This window comes from Macaca mulatta, chromosome 4, assembly GCF_049350105.2.
Source record: "Macaca mulatta isolate MMU2019108-1 chromosome 4, T2T-MMU8v2.0, whole genome shotgun sequence".
Lineage (NCBI taxonomy): Eukaryota > Metazoa > Chordata > Mammalia > Primates > Cercopithecidae > Macaca > Macaca mulatta.
In genome coordinates, this window is record NC_133409.1 from 18,682,830 (window position 1) to 18,710,506 (window position 27,677).

Consider the following 27,677-nt stretch of genomic DNA (forward strand, 5'->3'; position numbering starts at 1 on the left):
ATTAAAGAACCATCTGTAATCCTACCGCTTTGAGAGGCCAAGGCAGGGGGAAATATCTTGAGGCCAGGAGTTTGAGGCCAGCCTGGGCAACATAGCAAGACCTCATCTCTACAGAAAATAAATAAATAAGTAATTAGACAGTGTGGTGGGCCTGTAGTCCCAGCTACTCAAAAGGCTGAGTCAAGATCACCTGTGTTCCATGGCTGAACCCTGGAGTTTAAGTTTATAGTGAGCTACGATTGTGACTATACTCCAACCTGGGTGACAGAGCTTGTCTAAAAATAAATAAATAAATTTAAAGGCCAAAGTACAAAGAAACCCACCATCTTACTCAGAATAGATTAAGGAGAATGTTTTCAAGGAGGTGATTAAAACTAAAGATCTTAGCTAGCAAAGCCTATAGAACCTTTTAATTCCTTTCTGAGAAAACAAATTGCCTAAATTAAATAATCCCTCCACCAAAAGGCATTTAAAGGTCACTTTTAGCGGATTCCTTTTGTCAGCAACATCAGTACCAATTATTTCTGGTGTGCTAGGGATACTAGTTACCTTGTAACAAGGAGAAACAAAACAAAACAAAAAATGAGCAAGCAAAACAATTGTTTTGTCATATTTCTGGAGACAGCGTATCTTAAATCCAGCAAACAGACCCCAGAAAAACAGGAAAAATCAACCTTTTTAGCACTGAACTTACGAACCTAACCATGAAGCACGACTCAGACTGGGCCTTATTTAGAGTTATCTAGGTCTTGGGCATTCTGATTCCTCCACCTGCTAGGTGCAGATGTGGTATGGTCAAATGCAAGATTCAAGTCAGGAGGCCCAAATTTAAATCTAAGCTTTTACACATAACTCAGGCATGTTATCAAATGTCTCAGAATTTAAGAACCTTCCTCTTCAACAGGAAGATAGCGATATGTATAACACCAGGCTATAGTGGCATTGAATCTATCTAATCTTTTAGATTAATCTTTTAGATTAGCCTATTAAAGGGTCATATACACAGTGTGTGAACAGCAAATACTACGGTAAGAAATGAGCTGTGTACACTTGACCAACTCACTCCATTTCTCTGGATTTCAGTTTCCTTACCCATAAAATGGGAAATAACTAATAACAATCCCTTAGACTACACAGAGACTTAGGGGCAGAAGTGTTGGTGGTGAAGACACCAGAAGCAAAGGGGCCAGACCTTCAGCCTCCCCACTGCATACTGTTCACAGGACAGTCAAGGCAGGGCCTTCATCTTCATCTGCAGTTTTTTTTTTTGTTTGTTTGTTTGTTTGTTTTTTTGAGACGGATTCTCGCTCTGTTGCCCAGGCTGGAGTGCAGTGGTGCGATCTCGGCTCACTGCAACCTCCCCCTCCTGGGTTCAATTGATTCTCCTGCCTCAGCTTCCCAAGTAGCTGGGATTACAAGTGCATGCCACCATGCCTGGCTAATTTTTGTATTTTTAGTGGAGATGGGTTTTCACCATGTTGGCCAGGCTAGTCTCGAACTCCTGACATCAGGTGATCCACCTCCGTCAGCCTCCCAAAGTGCTGGAATTACAGGCGTGAGCCACTGCACCTGGCCTCATCTGCATTTTTGTGTGTGCGTTAAACGAAATAATGTATGGAAAGAACTTAGATTGACACATTATATTATAAAATAATAGCAATTTTTGATATACGGTTCCATAAATTTCATCTTTTATAAAACAAATACATATTTCTTAGTTAACTACTGTTTAAGCCCTAGATTCACACCTTCATTAATTAACCAAGCCCTAATTAATCCTGAAGCTGGCTCCCTCCAGGGTGTTGGTCCTGGTGTTTTCCTAGGCCTGCTGAGAAGAGAAATGGACAGTGACCCTCCGATCAGATGAAATTCCAAAGAGAGTCTCCACTGGACTCACACTCAAGCTCCCTGCCTCCATCTCTAGAGAACTGCGAGTAAATTCCTTCCCAGAGCTTTGGGAGCCTCAGCGAACAACACAGGGATTAGAGAAATGGATTAGTCTGTCTCCTGGCTTCTCTTCTAGGAGAGAAGACAATCTGCTATAGAAGTACCAAATATGAAGGTTTCACATCTACTTCGCATCTTTTTGACTTGTTTTAGCAGCAACCTGAAAAGCTCCTTCACTTACGCCCAATACTGCAAAATGTTGGGCTTGTGAATTTAGAAACACTGTCAACGTTTTGCTGCAGGTAGATATTAATTGATATCAAATCACCACGGAATGTCTATAGAAATGAACCAGATGCCGAAGGCTTTCTGACTGAGGAAAGGTAAGCACAATGAAATAATTAGATATGATTTGCCATTTCTTTACAAATGTTGCTACATACTCAATTCAGCAGCATGTGGTTTCTCACTTTCATTATTAGCTTGCTTGTATTCATTGTGTCTAGCTCTCTGGAAGTGATTTTGTAAGCCCTTGAAAATCAAATAACGCATTATTAAAAATCAATTTACTAGGTTAATCGTAATGCTTTTTCATTACAGTGTGAACCTGTAATACCAGCTACTCGGGTGGCTGAAATAGGAGGAGCACTTGAGCCCAGGAGTACAAGATCAGCCGGGGCAACATAGCAAAACTCCGTCTCTAAAAAAATCTAACATAAAAATAACATAAATAATGCTTTTCTCAGCACTAACAATTCAACTGAAATGTGGCTCTGTAACAATACTGAGAGAATGCAGGACTTTCAAACATCTTTAAGGAAGAAAGTGGGTACCCTGGATTTAGACATGGAGTTATCACTAGATATTTAAGGAATATATGTAAATTCCAAAGTTATTTAAAATGCCTCTCTACCCAACAAAGTTGAGATCATGGAGAAGATATATGTGCTACTTACCAATATTTCTAGCTTCCCTCTTTTAGGACAAGGGAATATTATATTGTCCTACCACCTTCAAATTATTAACAGTTGTAGCCATGTGACTTCTTTCGGCCACCAGAAGGAAGGGTTTCATTTCTAACATTCTCCTGACCTGCCTGGCTACCAGGAAAGCACACACAGCAGACTCATCACATGAGTGAGGGCTGCCCTTGAGAATCACTCAGCCATTTAGCAGACTTGGCATGAGCAAGAGAGAAACTCTGTCACTTTACAACTCAGATTTGTTTGCTTCCGCAACATGGCCTAGCCTTTCTCACCAGTGCAGAGTCCACCAAGCCCTACCATAATTTGGGTCCCTAAGCATGTCCTCAATATTGTCCATTCACTCTTCTCACTACTCATTCTGTTCTTCTGCCTCCCTTTCAGAAGGACCCTGATGTATACATTGGACCTGCCAAGATAACGTACCCCATCTCAAGGTCCTTAACTGCATCTGCAAACATCTTTCTGCCATATAAAATAACATTCTCAGCAGGTGTCTTTTAATATCTTATCTCACCTTGCTCATCTACCATTACACACCCCTTCTCACCCTTGGTTAGCACAGTGTCTTAAACATACATCCCCATTCATTTATTCAATGAATGCTTAGTTCAAAATGTATACCATATCAGAATCTCTGCTTTATCAAAAGCCCAAACAATATGGTTAATAAAGCTACACACACACAAACATACAGACAAAGAAAAAGCTAATGCACCTCCTAAAACAATACTAGGTAAGAAGAAAGTTGCTCAATCCAGACTGTCAAAATTAATGGGAAAAGGAAGTAAACGATCCTCTCATACTGACACTCAGTAGTAAGTCCTTAAGAAATATTTAAAAATGCATCAAGTCTATGATTCTTTGCAGAAGCACATGTATTGTATATACATATACCAGCAGTTAATATATATGCATGGAATCAATCATTAATAGCTCAGCGGAATCTAAGCCATATGTCTTCTTGCAGAGAGTTGCTTATTAGCTGTCTTTCATTCCTTCCAAATTAGACAATTCGAGAAAGGTAGAGACAGTTATTTCATTCTTCTCAGTTCTATTTCTGCTTTCTTAGTGCCTTCATATTCATCAATTCACAAGGGCCCTGAGGCAAGAAAACAGAACAAAAATCTCTCTTTAAACATGTGATCTCTCAAATCTGCCAAACTTGGTGACTTCATGGTAATTGTTTCAACCACTTTCTTCTGCTGACCCAATACTTGATATGCCATAAGATTGAAGACATTCTCTTTTATCTGCTGTTCAATTTGCTTCTCTCCAGCCACTTACATCTAGTTTTCATCATATTTTTCAGAAGTACAACCTTGACAATGCTGGGATCTTCCAGTGGTGAGTTTAAACTAACTTGAGCAACTATCTATGGGGCTTCTAATTATCCCATGAGTGAATCCAATAATTGAGTTGAAAATAAATCTCAACCACAACAATACAGTTTTAGCTCAAGTGCAGGTTCTGAAGTAGAAACTAAAAATATGAGACTAAAGTATTATTTTAAGGGGCTATGATAGGGAGAAAATGGTAAAATGTTTTTGCCACTGACAAGAACTACATAGGGGTTAGCAGCCACATAGTGGCCTGAGGTCTCGGAGGTGATGGCCTCCCTGGCTGAGGCTGTGAACTAGGATCAGCTGAGCCACAGCAGTGAATCCCACAACATTCTCTGACACCCCAGGCTAACGCCCTGCTCCTATAGACTTTCTGCCCTTGAACTTCACAGCTGCTCTCATCTCCTTTCCAGGTTTGTCAATTCTAGGTTTTCAGCTCACTTTATTCCCTAGCTTAGCTTCTCTTTCTTTATTCATAAAATAATGTTAGAAGAATGAATAAGGAAACATATGTAAAACATGAGCATAATACCAGTATACTGGATCACACACACACACAAAAATGTTACTTGGTTCATTCATTCATGTAATCACTAAATGTATTAAGGGCTTAATACATGTAAGTCTTTCCAGTGGGTGTGGGAGATATGACCAAAAAGTCACAATGCTTATCCACAATTATTCCATATTACAGAGCAGAGTTTTTGAGCTAGAATCTATGGAACTCTAGGGTATGGATATATATAACTTCAGAAGGTCTGTGAACTTCGGAAATTGTGAGCAGAATAATGTTATGTTTATATGTGCTTTATGTTTTATTTTATAATAATTATTATTTTTTGAGACAGGGTCTCACTCTATTGGCCAGATAAGAATGCAGTAGCACAATTATAGCTCACCACATCCTTGAACTCCTGGGCTCAGGTGATGCTCCTGTCTTAGTCTCCTAAGTAGCCAGGACTGTAGGAGTGTGCCACCACCCCTGGCTATTTGTTTTTAAATCTTTTCAATAAAGGTCAGGTTTTGCTATGTTGCCCAGGATTGTCCCAAGCTCCTGGGCTCAAGTCATCCTCCTGCCTTGGCCTCCCAATGTGCTAGGGATCACGAGCCCCACATCCAGCCAAGAGCACTTTTCTAAAGAGAGAAGGTCCATTTCTTCAACGGATCCTCGAAGAGATCTGTATTGTGGTCATTCTTGGTTTTCACCTACCCAGCGTGCCTCTCCTGATAACACAACACATTCCTTCCCCTTGGAGAAGTCCCATTTGCCATTCTCAATCGATATGGTTTGTATAAGGGCCAATCCCACCACCCGCCTCCAGGATTAGCCCTCATCCAAACCATATGGATTGAGACTAGCCAAGCTGGGCCAAACAAAGCAAAAAAAGACATATACTTCCCAACAAAGCTTCAAAACTTGTAGAATTTAAGCCATAAATGTTTATAGCCATCTTTGCCATCATATGAGGAAGCCTGCCTAAAATAGAATAAGGAAGAAAGCTAAGTTGAAAGCCGAAGAAAGGCAAACTTATAGAACTTTTGTTGGAAGACTTAATTTCAGCCAAAATTGAGGTCAATTCCAGCCTGGGACTTTTTGGTTACATAAGCAATAAAGTTCTGTTTTCCTGAAATCTGTTAGAATTGTCTTTGTCTCCTTTTCAGTGAGAATCAATCCTGCTAATTCAGTTTAAATCTCCCCTACCCACCTCCCCCACTCACCAACAAGTAAGCAAAACTCCTAGTTTATTGTCCCAGATACTAAGCTATCCAATCCAGCCAATCATAAGGCTCATTACTTTACGTATCCTGAAATACAAACTCCACCCCACCACCAGGCCACAGTTTACCATGCCCTCTCATTTTACTTTATTTCCACATCCACTTCTTCCAACCTTCAGAACCCAAAAACAGAGACCATGTTTTCCTCTAATTGACTCTGAGCCCCTTACAGAATCACAAAAGCACCAAAATAGTTTCCTCCATGTGTTTTCCCTCCATCTTCAATATGTCGTAATGATTATACATCCTGTGTCCCCAATCAACATAGTAGCATTCAATATTTGGTACACTCTGAATACGTATTTGTGGAATGAGTAAAATAAGCCATGCTGGAACTTTTTCTATTGTTCTTGAAACTGCCAGAATTGGAGCTTGATCCGGGGGCTTCCCAGGGGACCAATCTATAGGGAAGAAGATGTTGGTTTCGTAGTTACTTGGTCCATTATAGTTTACAGAGGATAGTGCACACAAAATCAGAAAAGCAGTAAATGTGAGGCAATAGCTAGTTTCACTTTGATAGCACAAATTTTAAACCCCACCCTAATGAAATTATAATACAAGAATAAAAAATGAAAGTTAATATATGAAAGCAAAACCAATCATTAAAATAAAAGGATGGTATTGAGGCTATATTTTCTCATGAAAAATCTCATTTATGATATTTAAGGTGATTTAAAGGATTTTCAAAACACTTAGTACAAATCTCTATTTAAATATTAATGTTTAAAAAATATTGCAGCCTAGGCAGCATAGTAAGACTCTGTCTCAAAAAAAATATATTGCAGACTGTTCACTTATGTTACATTGTATACTGAAGTGGGAAATTCCCTGGTGACAAAATATCTAGAAAGTATGGCACTAAACTACACACACACACACACACACACACACACACATTTGGATTAAAGGAAGGAGCCTATTTAATGAAATGGACTATATTTTATCATGATATGTAAATAGCATTTCTGTTACAGAAAAAACACTACAAAAATCACTAGAGCAACTTTTTTCGTTGCTAGACCTGAACATAAGGTGCATATTTTTGCAACTGTGTTTTTTAGAAAAGAAGAAGTAAAAGAAGAACCACCTGCACCTAGATGGCAATTCCCCATCACAGGGGGAGGGAGGCAGTGTTGGCCACTGGGCACCGAAGAGGCTGCTTAGGAAATCCCTGCGAGCTCTAAAGGAAGTGAGAACACACAGAAATGCAAAGCTCCAATAATCCCTCACATATCACAGACTCCTCTAAATTTCCAATGGATGTTTCAAGAGTTGGTCCTGATGAGGTGGGAGGAGGAGACCAAAGGGAAGAGGAAAAAAAAAAAAAAAAAAAAAGGCCATTTATAGGGCAGCTGAAAGGACATGGAGGTACAGAGGCAGAAATGGTGGGAGTGACGACATATGGGGCAAATGTGCCCAGACCCTCAGCCTCCCCACTACACCCACACAGTCCACAGGACTGTCGGGGCAGGACCTTCATCTGTGTCCTCGGGTTGAGGGGTTGCCTGCATGATCTGAAAGAGAAGTGTGAAACTCCAGAAGGGAAAAAAATGCCTCATTTGAAGGGAACTTCCCTTGCCAGTGAGGTTTCAGATCATGTTCTGTAACAGCGTACTGGCCTGTGACAGGGCTTCCAGGAAATGAGACAACTCAGACGCAAAGTACTAAGGGAAAAATGTCAGTAGTGGCTTGAGAAAACTAGCTGTTGAGTCTGACAAAGCAAAGTTCTAAGATAGTGCGGAGTATAACTAGGGCTGCTTTGAAAAGGAACCCCAGAGAGCAAGGACAGGTGTTGCTCAGTTTTAAAAAATAATTAGAGCTTCTGTTTATCGAAAGCCTACCATGTGGCAGGAGCCTTGCATGCCTTATCTCTTATTCTTACATCAGATGATATGAAATTGACATTATTATCCCCATTCTCATCTGTAAAGTGAGAAAACATACTCAGATAAATTAAGTAAATTAGCCAACATCACGCAGTTCCAGGGCCACGATTCAAGCCAAGGTCCATCCAATGCCAATTACCATGCTTCTGCCTTGACCTTTCTGTCATTAATTGATGTGGTTCACTGTGAAAGTCACAGACTTCTTTAAACCTAGATTTCCCCTTATGACATGGTACAAGTAAACCTAATGTTAGATAAAATCATAGCCTATGATGAGCTCATTTAAGCCTCAATCTGTCTCTGTCACTAACCAGTTCTGTGGAAAGGAACAACTCAATTAACTTCTCTGGGTCTCTGTGTTCCCATCTAAAAAGTGGGGCTGTAGTGGGCCTCTACAGCTCTTGACTTCTATGAGGCACACTGAGTCCTCACATGCCAACATGAAAAAGGAAATTTCAAAACTGTCTTTGTTTTTTAACAAAGTATATGAGGGGATTATTCCAGTTCTCTACGAATAATATATATATTTAAAGAGCTTACGTTTAAAACATTAAAATGCTTTAAAACATTTTCTAGATGACCTTACAAAAGGAAAAAAAGGCATTCCTAGCCAACCCTCTGTCAGCAGAAAGGCCACACAGAAAAAAGCAAATCACCATTCTTTACCCCTCTCAGTATAAATCATTACTCACCGTGGGAAAATGATTACTTGCCAGGAAGTAGGGCCTATGAATCATTATACTGTTGTCCTCGACCTCTGATAGAGCAAGAATTAGGGGAAAGACTGAAAAGCTGGGGTGTGAACTCTGATTTGCCAATAGTTCCACTCATGGCATCATAAAGCAATGAAAACAGAAAGCTGATCGAGCCGTAGGGCTGTCAAGTCCTGGTGCTGCTGCACTGCACGTCTGAGCCCAGAGTAGAATGACATGGGCCCCTGACTTTCTGAGTCACTTCTTGGTTCTGAGTCTTCACAGTCCCAGAGTCATTTATCAGCAAATACAAACAATGCTATCTCTGGGCTTGTCTCGACAGTCAGCCCTACTTGTTAATGCCTGTGTAAGAGATACCCAGCTTGCAAACAGGAGCAAAAGTCACAAGGAAGGGGTTAAGTTGCCTAACATCAGCATTCATTTCCTAAAATAAAAACACATGAAAGACAGACACCACAAATATGTGTTCCCTTGTGGTATCAGCAATATTGTGCTATAATTTCTCTTCTGTTGCTAATAAGCTATGGCACACAACTGTAAATTTTTTTTTTTTTTTTGAGATAAGATCTTGCTCTGCCATGCAGGCTAGAGTGCAGTGGCACAATAATGGTTCACTGCAGCCTCGACCTTTCAGGCTCAAGCAATCCTCCCACCTTGGCCTCCTAAATAGGTAGGATAGGCCAGGTGTGGTGGCTCATGCCTGTAATCCCAGCACTTTGGGAGTCTGAGGTGGGAGGATTGCTTGAAGCCAGGAGTTCAAGACCAAATAGCTAGGACTACAGGCATGGGCCGCCACGCCCAGCTAATTTTTTAAATTATTTGTAGAGTCAGGGTCTCGCTTACTCAGGCTGGTCTCAAACTCCTGGGCTCAAGTGATCCTCCCACCTCTGCCTCCCAAAGTGCTGAGATTACAAGCATGGGAGACACCTGTAGGTGGGTGAGGAGCAGCGATCCTTCCACCTCTGCCTCCCAAAGTGCTAGGATTACAGACAAAGGAACCAACTGTAGGTGGGTGGGGAGCTACCACGCCCAACTTGCAAATACTTTTTATATTATGTTTTTCTACATGACCTTTGATGTCTTTAGAAAATGTTTGTTTTAAGCAAGGATCTTTTTGTGATTAAAAGCATAGAAAAATACAACATATTTAATATATTACACACCAAATATACAAAATCCTAGAAACTTATAGAAGGAGATAGGAAAATTGACCTTATAACTAATCTGAATATTGTCCTCTACTTTCCTTAATGTTTTTAAAGGTAGTGAAAGTAAAACTACATTGTTCTGATGGTATAGAAGGGAGAATGTTTAAAATTCCTCCCAGTTTTAGGAGGAGCTATTAGAACCTGTCTTTATTATAATGCATACATTAGAGGGAAGAGGGTATTACAGCCAGTGTTCCCTAATCAGTAGATTTTCACTGTATTTGAGCCCTCCTTCTTACTAGTTTAAGTAAAATTTGAGCATGTACCACCATATATCTGTTTTTATTTATGAATGACATAATTGTTATTAATATATTGTGAATAATATAAATCATTCATAAAAATACATCTTTTTAAAGATGGCATTTATTAATAATGATACATTTATATATTTTTATTATTCCCTTTTCCTGTACCTCAATAGATCATGTGCACCCCACTTTGGGACCACTGACCTTTTAGTTAGTTGGCATGATAGAAGTCATCTACTAAAGGAACTCTGGAATCTTTGAGTCTCTAAATAATCTTGTTATAATCCTAAATAGCCTGTTAATTTCAAGATTGATCTTCAGGCGACTAAACTAAGCACTCATAAGAAGTCACAAGGTAAAAGAGTTCAGGCCACTGTTTGGTTAGCTTCTATTTCCCTAAATGCTTTTGAATCACTGCCCATTGGCTTTGAAGGGACAACAAAATATCGTCTCCTCAGTAATGTCATTTTCCCTCAAGTATCTTTAACACAGAGCCGTTTCTCTAGAAGAGAACAAGGTTATATAAAAGGGGAGAGAACACGTCTCCCTCCAAGACAGTTATGCAACGTGGGGAAAATTCCATAGAAGAGAGACAAGGTTGAACAGAGATGATAGTTCTTTTACTTGGACATGGTAAAAACTCGAGTTTCTGGATAAACTTGAGTACTATTACTCAGTACTGGTACTGTTGGAAGAACACATAAAACGTCTGGCACAATCAGTGAAACAAATATGGGCCTGGGTCCCGGTGTTAGATGGGTACAGGAAAGCACTAAACCTCTCACACTCACTCTCCACCTACATGCCCAAAATCACAAAATTCCCCTACTTGAAGGGCGAACACTCCCCACTCAATTCACTTCCCATTTAAAAGTGTATTTGTTTGCTTTTCTAAAGACTACAAGTGGGTTGGGGAAACTCACTAAATCACTGTTAACACTTAGTGTGACCTTCAGGAAGACGCTTCATGGACTAATAAATGTGCTAAGAGGATCTGAAATGTTGGTGATGGGGGTGTGGCAGAGAAGGAAGGACGAAAGGGAGAACCTGTTTGGAAAGCCTATTGATTTCTAAAGGGGTAATGCTGGGGTAGGGGGAAGTGGTGAATAAATTCTCTGACAGGCAAGCAACATCATTCACACTTTTGTTTAGAAATCATTCTAATGACAGCCACCCTAAATTTTGGTTCTATGTTGGGTTAGTTCCACAATCACTGAAATGAGGAAGTGAGCTCAACAATTTTGTAAACCTCAGAGTTGACAAGAAGTTATGAAAATTCCCAGTGGGGTTACATTAGACTGTAGCACTTCAACCAGGAAAAGCAGGGAGATTCCATTGATGAATCATATCTAAGGGACAAGGGAGGCTGTAGGGCTTTCTCAGACAAAATGAGTCTTTACAAAATTGGAGAGAACCAAATGGAGTTAACAAGTTTGGAAGATATGGGTGTATTTCCCATAGAACATGAGAATGAACACTAAATGAGAAATTCTTAGAAACAAAGACTGATGCAAGAAGAATGCCTGGTTAGGAGTGAAAAAAGTAAGAGCAAAGATGCTGGTTCTGAGGCCAGAGGCAATGTTGGGGAAGAATCTTGGGACTGAGTCAGCTGGGACCAAGGAAGAGCCAGCCATACCTGGATGGATTTAAGGAATGCTAAGACAGGTCCAAAGTCGGAGAGAAGAGGTGACCAGCGAGCCTGAGGACAGGGCCAGACACTGTAATACCAAATTCCTTACAGAATCAGCAGGGTAGGGCAATGTCTCCAGGGCAGGAGAGATGACCTTGCCAGAGGTGTTTTGATGGTAGACGCTGAAGGAGACAGAGATTAAGTGTACCAAGAAGTACATTTATGGGAGATAACTAATATAGATGAAAATTTCTTGAAAAGTTTTTTCTTATTGAACACATCTGCTATAAAGGCTTTGGCATCAAATGTTGTATGATACAAAAATCGTAACAGCACTGAAGTGACTAATAAACGTGTGGTGTCAAACCTAATGTGAGCATAAATAGCTTTGAACACCGTAGATGGTAATTTGGAAGGTTCTAATTGCATCTTGACAACAAAACATAAACATTAGAGTCTATATGATGTCAAAACATCTGAGTGGAAAAAGAAAAACACAAGCTTTTTTTCCTGCAAAGGCCAAACATTTGTATATTTTGGAAGACTAAATATATATTTGATAAAACCATGGTATATAAAGTCAAGGCATTCTATGATCTTCCTGGATGTAATTATTTTCCATGGCTTTGTGTAATCATGGTAAAATAGTACTAGTTCAATAATAACTATAATAATAATTAACATGTAACAGTGGCTGAGTTTCCAAATAACTGTATGATGTATGTATTTTTAAAGCCCGTATTTTATACATGAGTCTTTTACAAATAAAGTAATTTGCTCAGTCACACAAAGGCAGAGGCAGGACTCAGAACTATATGTATCTGTTTCCAGAATCCTAGCTCATCCTGCATCTGGCCATTTACATAGTTTTAAATTGGTTTGAAACAAGTTTTTTTTAATTAGAAATCATTTCTGTAACAACATTTTATCTTATTGCATCCTGTTTTATTACACTGAAAGGACCTGCTTTCTTAGTATCTCCCCAGTTACACTGGAATTCTTCCACAGCTTACATGAGGTCATCAGCCTCTGGCCACGTCTGGAAAAGAGCAGGAGCTCAACTAATGTTTATTAAACTAAACTGGATCTAAAATGGATACAAAATTAACAGATCTGGCTGGGCAGAGTGGCTCACACCTATAATCCCAGCACTTAGGGAGGCCAATGTGAGAAGATCACTTGAAGCCAGGAGTTTGACACCAGTCTGGGCAACACGGAAAGATAACAAGACTATGTCCCTACAAAACAGTTTAAACATTAACCAGCTGTGATGGTGCGTACCTGTCATCCCAGCTACATGGGAGGCTGAGGTGGAAGGATAGCTTGAACCCAGAAGTTCAAGGCTGCAGTGAGCTATGATCACCCCACTACACTCCAGCCTGGGCAATACAGAGAGATCCTGTCTCAAAAACTAAATAAATAAAAATGGAAGAGTTTTGCTAGAGCTCAGAAAGCCTGTCAGATTATTTGCATCTTAATTAATGGTACATTAGCTTCCAGACTTAAGCAAACACGTTTCATCTACAATTTTGATTTCATTGGTTCTTTCAATATTAACATAACTTCGATGCAGTTTTATTGCTCTACATGTGTGTAGTTCAGCTTGTTTATTATACTTTCCTTTTTGTTTTCCCTTTAGTTGATTACATACCAGCTTTTCTACGCTTCTTTCTTACTCCCCATCTTGTCATTGCCTCTAGACAAACCTATTTAGTCATTTGTTAGATTAAAGATAAAAAGACACAGGAAAAAAAAACAAACATGAACCTCGGGTATAGACGTTTTTTCTTGTCTGTCTGTCTCTCTCTCTCTCTCTCTCTCTCTCTCTTTCTTGCTCTCGCTCTCGCTCTCGCTTTCTTTTTTTTTTTTTTTTTGATGGGTTCTTTTTTTTTTTTTTCGAGACAGAGTCTCTCTCGTTGCCCAGACTGGAGTGCAGTGGCGCAATCTCAGCTCACTGTAACCTCCGCCTCCCGGGTTCAAGAGATTCTCCTGCCTCAGCCTCCCAAGTAGCTAGGATTACAGGTGCCTGCCATCACACCGAGTTAATTTTTGTATTTTCAGTAAAGACAGAGTTTCACTATATTGGCCAGGCTGGTCTCAAACTCCTGACCTCAACTGATCCACGCACCTTGGCCTCCCAACGTGCCAGGATTACAAGCGCGAGCCACCACACTCATGCCGAGACGGGTTTTTACTATGTTGCCCAGGTCCAGGCTGGTCTTAAACTCCTAGGGCCAAGGGATCCTCCCGCCTCTGCCTCCAGAATAGCTGGGATTACAGGTGTGCCATTGTGCCCAGCTTTAGACTTTTTAATTTTATTTCCCAAATTACTATAAAAGCAGCTTAGAATTATTTTTTTCTCTTCTGTTTTAGCCCATGTTATAACCTGGACAGGCAACTACTGATTCTTAATGTCTGGCCACTGATTTTTAAGTGCTTAAATATTCAAAAGTTTGTTAAGCATATTATTTAATATTCACTTATTATTCAGAGTCTGCGCCTAGGCAGAGCTCCTAATAAAAACACAAAAGAAAACTGTTGGCATTCATTTTCATACCATAATCAAAATAAATTTCCTGATGGTGGGGAGTGCTTGCATGGTCACCTCCCTGCAGAACCAGGCTGGGGTAGTACCACTACAGATTAATCCAGATACAAGAGCTATTTTCAAATACTCCCAATGCCCATAAGGAGAGCAGGCTCAGGAACAGGGCCCATGGCTATCCATCAATGTGAATCTCTAGATCCATCCCTTCTATTTGCTTTCCTGCAAGATAAATACATTTTTTAAACTTGTCCTGATCAATTTCAGCTGCACAGAAATAGAGATAGGAATATAACAAGATCTACCTCTTTTCTCCTGAAGCCATTAAACAGATGTCAGTTCTCCTCTAAAGGGACACATTTCAGTCTTAATTTCCAGAACACACCAGGTCAAAATGTTATATGCCATTTTAGACTTTTCTACCTTCCCCAAAGAGTCAGCAACTAATTAATTCTTAAGAAAGAAGAAAGAAATGAGAGGACTACGAGATTGTGTACTGGCTGAAAAATTAACACTTTGGACCCAAAATAGACATGAGTTCAAATGCTGCTTCTTAAATACATTATCTGAGCTATATTTCCTCTAGAAGCCTTGTTTTCCTGACCTGTAAAATGAAGACAGAATATATTCTCATCAGGTGGTCATGGGGATTAAATGATACTATACATATACCAACTATATACACATACATACACACACACATATATATATAGTTGCATAAGATACATATAATACATACACTCTAACATACACACACAGTGTATAGCATGGGACTCAGTAAATGGAAGCCATTGCTTATCAGTCAAACAGTACTTATTAAGTCCTAGGAAAAGTATAGGATTCAAAAGAGGTACAATTTTATTCCTTTCTTCAAAGAGCTTAGGATATTATTTAGAAGTTAGGATAAAATTTTTGAAATATAACACATAATTAAGACATAAATTGTATAATTTTTACTATATATATTATAGTTCAAAAAAAAGGAAGTAATACATAAAGATGGTTGAATTTTTTTAATAACAAAAAATGTTTAAGGCCGGGTGTGGTGGCTCGTGCCTGTAATCCTACCACTTTAGGAGGCCGAGGCAGGCAGATCACCTGAGGTCAAGAGTTCAAGACCAACCTGGCTAACATGTAAAACCCTGTCTCTACTAAAAACACAAAAATTAGCTGGGTGTGGTGGTGCATGCCTGTAATCCCAGCTACTCGGGAGGCTGTGGCATGAGAATCACTTGAATCTGGGGGGCAGAAATTGCATTGAGCCAAGATCGTACCACTGCACTCCAGCCTGGGTGACAGAACAAGGCTCCATTTCAAAAAAAAAAAAAAAAAGTTTAAATGCATATGTAAAGTTATTCTTTAAACACTAAAATAGGAAGCAAATTTAGGCCGGGCGCGGTGGCTCAAGCCTGTAATCCCAGCACTTTGGGAGGTCGAGACGGGCGGATCACGAGGTCAGGAGATCGAGACCATCCTGGCTAACATGGTGAAACCCCGTCTCTACTAAAAAATACAAAAAAAAAAAAAAAAACTAGCCGGGCGAGGTGGCGGGCGCCTGTAGTCCCAGTTACTCGGGAGGCTAAGGCAGGAGAATGGCGTGAACCCGGGAGGTGGAGCTTGCTGTGAGCCGAGATCCGGCCACTGCACTCCAGCCTGGGTGACAGAGCGAGACTCCGTCTCAAAAAAAAAAAAGAATCAAAAAAAAATAGGAAGCAAATTTAAATAATACAGAATAGTTGTCTATTTTGTTCCATAGCATGGTCTAAGTTAGGACACAAGTAGAATGCATACTCAATTACTAAGCATTTAGTGTGGCATTTTCTTCTTCTTATGTTCCATCAATATCTAAACAGCCTTAAAAGACTATTGAAAAATACTTTTCCAACTACTATTAGGGACATAAGTATCAAAATATTACCTCTAATATAAATTTATTGTACAGAATTTACATTTCATAAATTTATCCTAAAAATTCAGGACCTCGTAGGCAATGATCTCATTTCTTCTCACATTAATGAAATATATTTTAGAGAAATTCCAGGTCAAGAGCACCTTGATAAAATGGCAAATCATAAAAAGCAGAAGCAAACGACAATGGGAGCACTTAATAGACTTGCTCTAAAGAACAAACAATAGACATCCAGTTGCTATTGATAGCCTGGGTTGACTGGGAGATCTCTTACATCCTAGAGTAATCAAAGTTGGCTACTCAAAAAGGTATTTTCTTTAGATTATTTACTCATCTAGTCAATTCCCAATATGAGCCAGGTATCGTGTTGTAGGGAGCTGACATTATACAGGTAATCACTGCAATATAGTAAGTGTTTCAATGGACAAATATACAAATTGCTTGGGAAGCACATAATCCTAACATAAAAGTCAGGATTAGCACATAATCACAGAAGAGGAAATGCCAAATTGTGGAATAGTTAGGAAGGGTTTCACTGAGGGAAATATTCATGCTGGTTATTTGACAAGCAGTATCCTTGAGAAGTAGATCCCCGTAGAAGTCTCTGAGTTGTCTGTCTGGTCTCCTACCTGAGCAACTAGCACTTGATTCCTTGGCCAGATTAATGTGAGCCAAAATACCTCATGACTTCCTTGGAAATGCAGCTTAGCAACCATTTCTGGGGACAAAAGTCCATAGTAATAGGCACCTGGCTGTTACCATGTTTCATGGGCCTATGTCTTTTCTTCTTTTTTAAGGATCTTAATACTCCTTCCTTCCATCTCCGACTCTATATTCCCAACACTTAAAATTAACAGGGTTAGTAAGCAAGGACCAGTGGGAACAAGAGAAGAGAAAATGGTCTAATGGGCAGTGTATTCATTCAGTCCTCAGGAGTTTTCAGTGAACAGGTTGGATATATTTCCAATGATTTTTCCCAAATTTTTAGGAAAATTAACTATTGAAGTTTTTTTTTTTATTTTAATGAAAAGATGTTTATGGGCTGGGCACAGTGGCTCATGTCTGTAATTGCAGTGCTTTGGGAGGGCGAGGGAGGAGGATCACTTGAGGTCATGAGTTCAAGACTAGTCTGGGTAATCTAACAAGAACCCATCTCTACGAAACAATTTAAAAATTAGCTGGGGGTGGTGGCATGCAACTGTAGTTCTAGCTACTCAGGAGGCTGAGGTGGGAGGATCCCTTGAGTCCAGGAATTGGAGGTTGCAGTGAGCTATGACCATACCACTGCAGCATTCCAGCCTGGGCAACAAAGTAAGACCCCATCTCTAAAAAAAATTAAAAATAAAAAAAAGGGGCCAGGTGCGGTGGCTCACACCTGTAATCCCAGCACTTTGGGAGGCCAAGGCAGGTGGATCACCTGAGGTCAAGAGTTTGAGACCATCCTGATTAACATGGTGAAACCCATCTCTACTAAAAATACAAAAAATTAGCGGGGCATGGTGGCGGGCACCTGTAATCCCAGCTACTCAGAAGACTGGGGCAGCAAAATCGCTTGAACCCGGGAGGCGGAGGTTGCAGTGCGCCAAGATTGCACCACTGCACTCCAGTCTGGGTGACAAGAGTGAGCCTCCATCTAAAAAAAAAAAGAAAAGCTATTTGTGGTGTTTTAATTGGAAAAAATATCTTTGAAAGAAAATAAAAACTGAGTAACATATAGAGCTGATACAAAGAGGATTACAGTACCTATATACACACATAGCATTATTAAAATATATAGAATATAAACACATATTATATACAAATCTTCTAAATAAGACTCTATCTCTAGATTTCAGTCATTAACTCAAAAGCATTGCTTCTCCATGCTGCTTATTAACTTCTGTTCCAACAAATTCTTTACACTCCTGACTCAGTCATGTGGGTACATATTTTTAGTTCACAGGACTAATTAAGAATATTTATTAAACTTTCTGGCCTATCCCTCAGCTTTCTGATCACTGCGAATCTACATCTGCAGATACTCTTCAATTCCCAAGTGCACACTAGACTTGACAATGTTTGCCCAAGTTTTCGACCTGGGTTCTATGCTATGAGAATCACATCGCTAAATGAAATTGTGTTATTTTAAGTGTATTCCATTTGGTGTGCTTTTTAGGACTTTGCTTTCTATTTTCATTGATATTTTGCCAGGCTTTTTCCTCTTTGTCTTCTTTCTCCACTCCTCACTTTACTATTGTCTCTCAACAAACCTATTTCTTGATGTAAACATACCCATAAAGAGGGGAGCTAAGGCTGGGCGCAGTGGCTCACGCCTGTAATCTCAGCACTTTGAGAGGCAGAGGCGGACAGATCACGTCGTCAGGAGTTCGAGACCAGCCTGGCCAACATGGTGAAACCCTGTCTCTACTAAAGATACAAAAAATTAGCTGGATGTGGTGGCAGACACCTGTAAGCCCAGCTACTCAGGAGGCTGAGGCAGGAGAATCACTTGAACCCAGGAGGCAGAGGTTGCAGTAAGCTGAGATCACACCTTTGCACTCCAGCCTAGGCCACAGGGCGAGATTCCGTCTCAAAAAACAAAAACAAAAACAAAACCACAACAACAACAACAAACAACAGTTGGGGGAGCTAAAGGAAATATCTTGAGAAACAGTCAGCAAGAAATCACAACTTCCTGATCCGGGGAAGATGGCTGGAGCTTTTTAAGCACTGAGTCTCTCCAAAAGGATGCAAGCTGATATCACATCATTTCTAAACCTTCTAATCTACTCGCTAAAAGTATATAGATTTATAATTAACTAAGTATATATATTAAGTGGGAGCAGAGGGTTCTGGGGTAAGGGGATATCAAATAAATAAAAGAAAGGAAAGAAATGTATTTAAGGAACTGGATCTGAGCTGTGAGCCTCATATGCACTCATTTAATGTCTAAAACAAAACTGCAAAGTAGGTATGACTATCTCTGAGCGATAAACAGAGACTCAGAGAAGTTCATTAACTTTCCAACATTCTCATAGCTAGTAAGTGAAAGACCCAGAATTTGAAAGCAGCTGGGCTGATTCTACAGTTCATCCTTTCCACTTGCTGAACTCTGCTCTCACACCAAATGGGACCGCCCTGAAGATGCTGAAAATCCATAGGGGGAGGAAAGATTTACATTGAAAAGGGGGGAAAAGGTCTACTTAAAAAAAGGAAACCAGCAAATACAAGATAGGATACAGTAAAATGCAACAAGGAAGGTAGTCAAGAAACATAACGCATGGCCATTGACAAAAAGCAAAGAAGAGGAACAACCAGAGTTGGATGGAGGTGAGCTTTGATGTTCCCGCCTTGAGCTCATTAATATTTACCTTTCCTGGGCTGATATGGAATTTGGATTTATTGGATGATTGCTCCACGCTCTCTTTGACCTTGTTTCTGAATGTGTATACAGAGTCCTGGGATCCCCACGTATTGTTGTCATTTTTCTTCCCTAACCTCCTTACTCACCTATCCTTACCAAAACTCTTCCCCAAAATACCAGCTAAGCTAGTAATTCTTGAAAAATAACAAGAAAGTAGAATTTGAAATTGTTTTGATAACGTCTGTGCAAACAGCTGCAAATTCTATAGATCACATCATCCTGAGGGCTGCAGTGTTTACAGTAAGAAAGAGTCAAACCAAATATTTGCATCTGGGGCTTTACCTGTTAGAACAGCAGTGAAGAGTTCAAAGTCCAGGCTCAAGGCAACCATGGAGGGCTATCAGCAAGCTTTATGAGTATTTCCCTCCAAGTTCCTAAGAGCTGACTCTCTTGGCCTTCTGCCGGCTCCTTTGAAATGGAGCTATCAGCTCTCCTCATTCACTTATCACAAACATGTCCATTACTGGGCCAGATAAAATTGTTTGAGTGCTCATTTGAAATCCTAAGCACCCATTCCTGCTTTGGTCCAGGAAGACATTTAAAGTTACAGACTGACGAAAGGGGAAAAATAATTGAGGACCTTTATCCACACCATCAACACCTCTTGTTTCCTTCCCAGAATTTGAACTGGAGACCCTGGTATGCAGTAATAACACGGAAAATACCCGGACATTCTTCTGGGAACCCCCAACACATCTTTCTTTCATTCTTTAGATCATTATGAATCAGGATTTTAAAGGGAGTAACTTCATTTTGGTTTTGGTAGATTGAAATTAATTTAGGCCATTAGATGAAAGAAAGAGAAGGAGTGGAAATGTACTCATCCTATACTACCCCAAGTCTGGAAACATTACTCTTGAAAAAAAAATCATTTTTAAAAATAAATTTAGCACAAATAATTCCCAGGGAAACATAAACCCACATTTCTTCTAATAAAGAACATTGTAAGGCCCCACGTGGTGACTCACGCCTGTAATCCCAGCACTTTGGGAGGCTGAGGCAGGCAGATCACGAGGTCAGGAGATCGAGACCATCCTGACTAACATGGTGAAACTCCGTCTCTACTAAAAATACAAAAAATTAGCCGGTCATGGTGGCGGGCGCCTGTAGTCCCAGCTACTCGAGAGGCTGAGGCAGGAGAATGGCGTGAACCCGGGAGGCGGAGCTTGCAGTGAGCCAAGATCTCGCCACTGCACTCCAGCCTGGGCGACAGAGCCAGACTCCGTCTCAAAAAAAGAAAAAAAGAATATTGTAACTAGTGGAGCCTCACGTCTTACTAGAATGAGGAGTAGGTACCAGACACTTGCTGGTGAATTTTTGTCTAATACTGAAAAAAGAAGCATTTTACAGGCAGTGGGCGACTTACACTTTCAGTTTTCTGGGCTTTCCTGCTGTATATATCAGACATACCAGCTAAACAGAAAAATATGTGTCTACAAATCTAGTGTGTGTCTACTGGTTGTATACAATCTAACAAAGCAAAATTGACTATGTTTTAAACCTTTGTGCTTTAAATATTCATAGCATTTCATCAATTACAGACTAAATATAGTTTCAGCCGAGTTTTGAGGATTAATAATAAAGGAAAATATCATTTACAATCTGATTTTACGTTTTGATAAATAACAAGCCAATATTTAGGGCTTGGAAAGTATTTTACCAATTATTTTGTTCCTCTCTAAACATATCACAGAAGACTTAAAAGCTGAAATAGGTCCCATTTCTTGGAGGCTTACATTACCAAGTTTTCAAAAAAGCAAGATTTATTTATTTATTTATTTTATTATTATTATTATTATTATTTGTAGTCCTCAAGAGTATCCCTACAACCAACTTCAAATGGCCTGATAGCTTTAAAAGCCTCTGAGTCAAGGCTCAATAGTTGAAACAAAAAGCCAGAAAATGGTCTGTTCAACAGACTAAGGCATGTAAGAATAAAACAAAACTGCTTTCTGCCGTTACCAAAACTCCTAAATTATCTTTTCCTAACTATTTAAGAGCAATAAATGCAACTCCACAAAGCCTGAGAGCCTTTCATAGGGTATGGCTGTAGTCACTCCTCAGTTGGAGCCCTGGGAAATACCACAAACCTCAGAGAATTGCACGTATGTGGAAACTTTTCCCATAGAATTGTAGTAGGTGTGTGTTGTGGTTCGAGTCCCTTTATGACTAACGTAGTGGCTGGTTTGTTTACAATTTCATTTCTTTTTTTTTTTTTTTTTTGAGACAAGAGTCTTGCTGTGTTGCCCAGGCTGGAATGCTGTGGCGCAATCCTCCCTGGTTCCAGCAATTCTCCCTGCCTCAGCCTCCTGAGTAGCTAGGATAGCAGGCGCCAGCCACCATACCAGGCTAATTTTTGTATTTTTAGTAGAAATGGGATTTCGCCACGTTGGCCAGGCTGGTCTCGAACTCCTATCCTCAGGTGATCTGCTCACCTCGGCCTCTCAAAGTGTTGAGATAACAGGCATGGGCCACCACGCCTGACCAAGATTTCATTTCTTTTACTGGTCTGAGTGGCTACAAAACATTGCCGTGAGGACTGTTTGCAGGGTTTTCGTTTTCGTTTCTAACCAGTGTACCAGTCCTTTTAGAAATGCATCTCCCAAAGAAAGGACGAGAAGTCTGCAGAGCAGGGAGGAGACCAGCAGAAGTCTAACTTGTGATTGTACCTGTCTGCCCTGAAGGGGAAATTGTTTTCCCAGTAATAAAAATGTGGTGGAGCCTAGAATCTTTATTCAGTTGAAGTTCCTTCCAAGAACAGCAAAGGGGAGCCTCGAGGTCTAAAACTGCTTGGGCACGTCCATGTTCACCCCTGGCCTCTGCAAGATGCAACCATGTGGCCTTGGGGAACAATAAAAGCCGAAGTGTATCAGGCCAGCCCCCTGACCATAAGCTATGCTTATCACACCAACGGCTCCTTGTTTTCATGCTGAAAATATGCATCTCCTGGAAGCTCTTCTCTCTTGGTCAGATGTGTGTGATGTGATTTACATTATGGAATGCAGGGGGCATGTGCTCACAAGCATTCTGGTTCAGGAATTAGGTTTCTATTATGGACTCCATTTCTATTGCCTTCTACGGTGACCTTAATACTTTTTTTTTTTTTTTAATTTTGGACTTATTTTAGAGCAATTTATTTTCTATCAAATCCTAAACCTACAATGTTTACATGGAAAATAATTGCACTACAGTTAGCAAAATGTCCTGGGGCCTAACTTCACAAGTCCCATTTTCCTGAGGTCAGGGGGCCCTTGGCCTTGGTACCTAGGGAGGGCACTCGTGAGTAACTGAGGCAAGAGAACATCCCCCTTGGCCTACTCTCTGGGCAGTTACCTTCTGTTGAGTGGTGTGTGGGTGAACATATATGGGATTGCAAGTTCCTCAAAGAGATAAGACAGGTCTCATGGATATATCATGGATAGATTTGCCAGAACTAGTTATATCAATATGGTGTGCTTCCTCCTGAGGCTGTGTTTGTGTTCATTGAAGCTCACTTCTCAGGCAAATGTAGGGAGTAATAAACAAGCTTTATGGTCCTGGGAGTCAGGAAGTCTAGTTAGCATGGTTTAAAGCCTTCACTTTACCACTAACCAACCAGTAGATTTTGTTATCTGCACTTTACTTTGGGAAGCCTTGGTTGGAATGAGAAGAGTCTAATAGATTTTTTTTTTTTTTTTTTTTTTTTTAGATAGAGTCTTACTCTGTTACCCAGACTGGAGCACAGTGGCATGATCTCGGCTCACTGCAACCTCTGCTCCCAGGTTCAAGCGATTCTCCTGCCTCAGCCTCCTGAGTAGCTGGGATTACAGGCATGTGCTACCATGCTCAGCTAAATTTGTATTTTTGGTAGAGACAGGGGGTTTCACCATGTTGGCCAGGCTGGTCTCGAACTCCTGACCTCAAGTGACCCACCCACCTTGGCCTCCCAAAGTGCTGGAACTACAGGCATGAGCCACTGCACCCAGCCTAGATAGTTGAGTTTAGTTTTTTTGTTATTTCTTTCTCTGTAGGATCTCTGAGTCTTTAATACGCTAATGGGTATTATTGTAAGTTCTACGCATGTATAATGCACCCCAAGTTAGCATGGCTACTGAATACTCCCCCACCCCAATAAAAGCCTATTATTATAACTTGAGCTATAAGTTTCTATAGAATATAGTTCAAAAAACCTCTTTCTAGAAGCAGAAGTTTTCTTCCTGCTCTAAAGTTCTATGAATTTACAGAAACAATGCAGAATTACCCACTTTATTGGAGATAGAAAAAGAGGTCCAGTTGATGATCTTGTTGTAGCAATAAGGGATGTATATTGCATATAAACGTATTCGCTATAGATCGTTTAAGCAGAAGGGTATTTTTTATAACCAATTTATACCATTTAATTGAAGACCAAAAAACTAGTCTTGAATGCTACCAAGGAAAACCCAGGAAAAATGCCCAACCACATCAATTTTCCTACCAAAAACACCTCTGCGGTTGCTGCTGACTTTTTGGCTCACATGGCACCAGAAAACAGAAGTGAAAACTCCACTAAAGCACCCCTGGAAGCACTACGCATGCCACTGTGCTTGCTCAAAGCCACAATTTCCCCACGTGTGTACACTACCTCACCTTGCTTACTTCTGCTTCAAGCAGCACATTGTGGTAGGCAGAGCTCTGAGATGCTCCCCAAGATTCCTGCTCCCTGACATATATACCCTTTACAGTACCCTCTCCTCGAATGTCAGCAGGACATGTGAATACAGTGGGATGTCACTCCCATAATCACATTCTACTATATGGCAAAAAAGGATTTTGAAAATATAATTAAGGTGTCCAGTTAGTTGGCTGTGAATGAATCAAGAGTGAGATTATTTTGGGTGAGCCTGACCTAATCAGGTGAGCGGTTAAAACAAAATAGAGATTCGAAGCCAACGCCACTTTCCTGTTGGCTTTAAGGGAGAAAACTGCCATGTTGTGGGGGAGGGCCACGTAGCAGAAAATGGCAAGAAGCCTCTAGGAGCTGGGAATGATCCCTGATTGATAGCCAGCAAGAAAGCAAAGACTTCAGTCCTACAATCGCAGAAACGGAATTCTGCCAACAACCAAAAACCCTAGAAAATGATACTGATAAGACTGTAGCCCCAGCCAACATCTTTTGTTTTTGTTTTTGTTTTTGTTTTTTTGAGATGGAGTCTCACACTGTCGCCTGTGCTGGAGTGCAATGGTGTGATCTCAGCTCACTGCAACCTCCGCCTCCCGGGTTCAAGCAATTCTCCTGCCTCAGCCTCCTGAGTAGCTGGGATTACAGGTGCCCACCACAACGCCCAGCTAATTTTTTGTATTTTTAGTAGAGACGGGATTTCACCATGTTGGCCAGGCTGGTCTCAAACTCCTGACCTCGTGATCCGCTCACCTTGGCCTCCCAAAGTGCTGGGATTACAGGCATGAGCCACGGCACCCGGCGCATCCCTGGCCAATATCTTGATTTAAGTGTTGCGAGAGCTTGAGCAGAGGATCAGTTAATCCATGCCCATACTCCTGATTTGCAGAAACTGTGAGCCAAACAATGATGTTATTGTAAGTTGCTTAATCTGAGCGTGCAGCAATAGAAAATTAATATTTGCCTTTGCATGACAGAGCCCAGTTTACTCCTCACATTCAAACTGCGAGAGCTTTGGAAGAATTACATTGCTAGCTTTCCGTACTCTAAAATTCAATAAGAGAAGCCAGAAGTGATTGTTGTTTATATTAAGCGAGTCAATCTCTAGTGTCAGCCACCCACTTCTTTTGAAAATTATTTTTCAAAACATCTTTTACAGGCTATATGATAGGCTAAAAGATGTCATTTCATTTTTTGTTTGTTTGTGTAAAATGGCAAAGATCAACCTGTCCTGTGAATGAGTATTCAAGAAATAGTAATTAACATTGCTATCAGCAATTTCCTTATATGTATCAACCAGTTGGGTGAACTCATGTAAATATTCCTGCTGATTTCTCTATTAAAATATGCTTAGAGAATAGACAATTAATGTAGAAGATTACTGCTACTCCAGGAGTGGCCGCTTTAGCAGGACTGTTGACATGGAGACTTTCCATGACCTTACACACATGTTGATAAGAATGCTTATGGCCTCTGGTTCTCATCAGTATTGAGTATATTGATAATATTCTCATTGGTCTTCTCATAGGGAGTCCAACAAACCATCAACAAAGTACAGCTAATAAGAGAGGAGGGATTTTTAGAAATCTTTCAGCAGAGAAGCATTAGGGCAAGTTACATTTATCTGATAATGTACTACTATTTCTCCCAGAGAGTGTGAGAGGATGGGGAGCCGACAGTGTTCCATGAAAGTCGAAAAGTTTTCTGATTCACCGCAAAGTTGAATTTGTTTTCCACATAATGAATGTGTAGCATTTGATTCTCCCCACGCTAAAGTGATTCGGCTTATTTTTACATCAAGTAAATTTTAGCCATCTCCCTTGCTTTATTAATACTCTCTAACCCAACCTCCTTTCATTTCAAAACCACCACTGGTAAGGAAGGGTAAACAATAAGAACGACATGTAAGAAATTGTGGTATCCAAAAACAAAACGAAAAGCCCCATTTGCTTTACCTCATGTGGTAATTTCCCAGACTTATTCCTCTTGGCAGTGTTGAGCTCGGCATTTTCTCCCGGGGAGCAGAGCAACTTCTTACAAAACCTTACTTCATGGGTTTTCCCAGGTGCCTGTTATTTCCTGAACAGCACATGGGAGCAGTCCCTTAATTTTTACACTTCTGAAAGTTGGCAAAATGCTCTCAGAAAGTCTTGTCTTATTTCAATTGATTCATTTGCAACAAACCCAGTAGGAGTCAGGACATGTATCATTATTTCCAGTTTATAAACAGCAGAAACGTCCATTTCTAGAGTTACATAACTGGCTCACACTATCATAAGCCATGACATGGAGATCAGAACCCAAGTCTTTGGAGTGTAAATGAGGCAATCTTTCCCCAGGACTCCTGTCCTCTTACCAATACATCAGTGAATGGCTAGAAATAAAAAATTTAATAGGCAATGGCTTCCTGCTGTTCTCTAGTCTTGCCTACCCAAATCCTCTTCGCACTCAGAAAATGAACATGAGACACTATTGACAAAACTACGTACAAGTTTCCAAGCATTGACCTTTGAATAGGAAGGAAAAAGAAAAAAGAAATTCCCAAGCATAAATTTGTATACTGCTTACCTCATAAGTTTTACCCTTTTTCCTCCAGAACAACCATTTCTTATAGTCTGTTCCTAACACCTCCTGGCTTCTGCCTAGACTTGCCGCTGACTGCCTTTTTTGTCTGAGTAAGTTGCATTTGCCCCTGAAAACTCTGCTCAGACTTTTCCCAGGCTGGTCGGGAGAGTCCTTTTCCTATCCAGTCTATTTCTCTTCTTATCACATTATTAAAATTTCTGATAAAGTGTGCATAACCCTCTATAGGATATGAGCACATTTAGGTGTCATCTTGAGTCCTCTATATTTAACTTGGTGCTGGGAATTTCAGCACTGCAATGTTTGTGGAATTAGGATGTAATAAGCAACGGTTTTATTGGCTAGGAAATAGTGGCAAACAGAGGTGAGCCTTCAGAGGTGTAACTTCCCTATCCAAACTTGCTCTGTGGGGACTGAGTGTCTAGGAAGGGGATGAGTCACCTCCTTTTACACTTTGCCATGGGTTGGTCTAGAGAGGGGAGTAAAGAGCAGAGGGAGTGAGGCCTAGGGTCCTAGGATATAAGGGTATACCTGTGGAGGGTCCTAGGATATAAGGGTATACCTGTGGGTACTGTGGTGACCATGGAAGTACACCTTTCAAATCTTCCAGAGAACCCACAGCAGGGAAGAGAGCTGACTGACAGCCTTCTGATGTCCCACCTTTAAGCTGATTGCAGTGTTCAAGCTACTTTCCACAGGCTGCTCCCAGATAATCGCATAGTGCAGTGGAGAGAGTAGGACCAGGCCACCTCTGCCTGACACAGAACTCCTCTAATGAGAAGCTTCAGGTCTTGGAGCCCAGGGATCCGCTCTGGCCTGCCAGGGACATTCTCAGAACTGCGCTGAGGTCTGAGGCTCCTCCCAACTCTGTCCTTCCTTCTTGCTCTCCTTTCTCAGACCCGCATCAGGGGCTGAAGG

General features: G+C 40.5%; 1 long non-coding RNA gene across 1 annotated transcript; it reads right to left on the reverse strand.

Annotated features, from left to right (window-relative positions):
- Positions 1 to 1,256: 1,256 nt before the first annotated feature.
- Positions 1,257 to 26,881, reverse strand: LOC144340710 (uncharacterized). The gene is made up of 3 exons (XR_013416980.1): positions 26,745 to 26,881; positions 26,132 to 26,255; positions 1,257 to 3,972 (listed from the first exon to the last, which is right to left on the reverse strand). It is a non-coding gene; the product is annotated as an uncharacterized LOC144340710 (long non-coding RNA).
- Positions 26,882 to 27,677: the final 796 nt, after the last annotated feature.